Source organism: Arachis duranensis, chromosome 4, assembly GCF_000817695.3.
Source record: "Arachis duranensis cultivar V14167 chromosome 4, aradu.V14167.gnm2.J7QH, whole genome shotgun sequence".
Lineage (NCBI taxonomy): Eukaryota > Viridiplantae > Streptophyta > Magnoliopsida > Fabales > Fabaceae > Arachis > Arachis duranensis.
This window is the reverse complement of record NC_029775.3, coordinates 20,974,769-20,977,687: the sequence shown is the minus strand read 5'-3', so window position 1 is coordinate 20,977,687 and position 2,919 is coordinate 20,974,769.

Sequence of the window (2,919 nt, the reverse complement as noted above, 5' to 3'; positions counted from 1 at the left end):
ATGGCTTGAAACATAATTTACTTAGTGTTAGTCAATTATGTATTTTGGGTTTTGAAGTTATTTTTAAGAAGTTTGTTTGCTTAGTTGTTTGTGAGAAAACTGGGGATGTTCTTTTTGAAGCTAAAAGATGCAACAATGTGTATGGATTAACTCTTGAGGATTTAAAGGAACAAAATGTAACATGCTTTACCTCTCTTGAATCTGAAAAATGGCTTTGGCATAGAAAGTTGGGTCATGCTAGCATGTACCAAATTTCTAAGCTAGTTAAAAAGAATTTGGTTAGAGAAATTCCAAACATCAAGTTTGATAAGGATCTTACTTGTGATGCTTGCCAATTGGGAAAACAAGTAAAATCCTCTTTTAAATCAAAATATGGAATCTCAACCAAAAGGCCATTGGAGATGTTACATATTGATCTTTTTGGTCCTACTAGAACTCAAAGTTTAGGAGGTAAACACTATGGTCTTGTGGTGGTAGATGATTACTCTAGATTTGGTTCGGTACTTTTCCTTGCTCATAGAATGATGCATTTTATGCTTTCTCCACCCTTTGCAAGAAAATTCAAAATGAAAAGTATTTGAAAATTGCCTATTTAAGAAGTGATCACGAAAGAGAATTTGAAAATCAAGACTTTGAAAAATTCTGTGATGACTTAGGAATTTCTCATAATTTTTCATGCCCTAGAACCCCCCAACAAAATGGGGTGGTTGAAAGAAGGAATCGAAACCTTCAAGAAATGACTAGGGCCATGCTATGTGAGAATGAAATTCCTAAATTTTTATGGGCTGAAGCTGTGAACACATCATGTTATATTTTGAATAGAACAATCATTAGAAAAGGGTTAAAGAAAACTCCTTATGAGCTATGGAAAGGAACCTCTCCAAATGTTAAGTACTTTCATGTTTTTGGATGCAAATGCTTTGTTCTTAATAATAAGGAAAACCTTGGAAAATTTGATCCAAAATCCTATGAAGGAATGTTTGTTGGATATTCCACCACAAGCAAGGCCTATAGAGTTTATCTCAAAGAATATAGAACCATAGAGGAATCTATACATGTTACTTTTTGTGATTCTAACTTAATTCCCAGTACTGTAAAGGAAAATGATTCAGATTGTGAAGAAGATGGAACAAGTAAAGAAAATCCCAAATCTGTGCAAAATGAAGAATCTCTCAGCCCAGTTTTGTCTCGTCAGATTGGAGGAGACATTTCCATTTTGTCTCCTGAGCAAGCACGAGCAACTGAAATAGTGAGACCACCAGAAGTTCATCAAAGCCCTACACCTATCCGAAAGCCTAGGGAATGGAAGTCTATGAGGGGTTATCCTCATGACTTCATCATTGGTGATCCCTCTCAAGGAATAACAACAAGATCCTCCACCAAAAGGCAAACTGAACCTAGCAACTTTGCTCTCTTGTCACAAATGGAGCCCAACAATGTCAAACAAGCTCTTGAAGATCCATCATGGGTCAAGGCCATGCAAGAGGAGCTTGCTCAATTTGACTAGAATGAGGTTTGGACATTAGTACCTCATCCGGATGGTAAGAAGGTAACGGGTACTAAGTGGGTATTCAAAAATAAACTTGGTGAGGATGGACAAGTTGTTCGTAACAAGGCTAGATTAGTGGCCTAAGGTTACGATCAAGAAGAGGGAATATATTTTGATGAGTCTTTTGCTCCGGTAGCTAGAATGGAGCAATTAGGTTTCTTCTTGCCTATGCTGCCCATAAGGGTTTCAAAATGTTTCAAATGGATGTTAAATGTGCTTTTCTTAATGGCTTTATTAATAGAGAAGTGTATGTGGCCCAACCCCCCGGTTTTGAACATAAAGATTTTCCAAATCATGTTTTCAAACTTTCAAAGGCTCTTTATGGCCTTAGGCAAGCTCCAAGAGCTTGGTATGAAAGGCTTAGTGCCTTCTGATGAGCGGATAATTTATACGCTTTTTGGCATTATTTTTAGTATGTTTTTAGTATGTTTTAGTTAGTTTTTAGTATATTTTTATTAGTTTTTAGTTAAAATTAACTTTTCTGGGCTTTACTATGAGTTAGTGTGTTTTTCTGTGATTTCAGGTATTTTCTGGCTGAAATTGAGGGACCTGAGCAAAAATCTGATTCAGAGGCTAAAAAGGACTGCAGATGCTGTTGGATTCTGACCTCCCTGCACTCAAAGTGGATTTTCTAGAGCTACAGAAGCCCAATTGGTGCGCTCTCAACGGCATTGGAACGTAGACATCCTGGGATTTCCAGAAATATATAATAGTTCATACTTTGTCTGAGATTTGATGGCCCAAACAGGCGTTCGAAATCAGCTCAAAATTGCCCGGCGTTAAACGCCGGAACTGGCACAAGAATGGGAGTTAAACGCCCAAACTGGCACAAAAGCTGGCGTTTAACTCCAAGATAAGTCTCTACACGAAAATGCTTCAATGCTCAGCCCAAGCACACACCAAGTGGGCCCGGAAGTGGATTTTTATGTCATTTACTCATCTTTGTAAACCCTAGGCTGCTAGTTCTCTACAAATAGGACCTTTTGCTATTGTATTTTCATCTTGGTTCTTCTGGTTTCCTCTCTGGGGCCGAAGCCAATGATCACTTTTATTCTTATGTATTTTCAACGGTGGAGTTTCTACACAACATAGATTAAGGTGTAGAGCTCTGCTGTACCTCGAGTATTAATGCAATTACTATTGTTCTTCTATTCAATTCAGCCTATTCTTGTTCTAAGATATTCATTTGCACCCAAGAACATGATGATGTGATGATTATGTGACGCTCATCACCATTCTCACTTATGAACAAGTGCCTGACAACCACTTCTGTTCTACAAGCAAACAAGGCTTGAATGTTTATCTCTTGGATCCCTTGATCGGAATCTTCGTGGTATAAGCTAGAATTGATGGCGGCATTCAAGAGAATC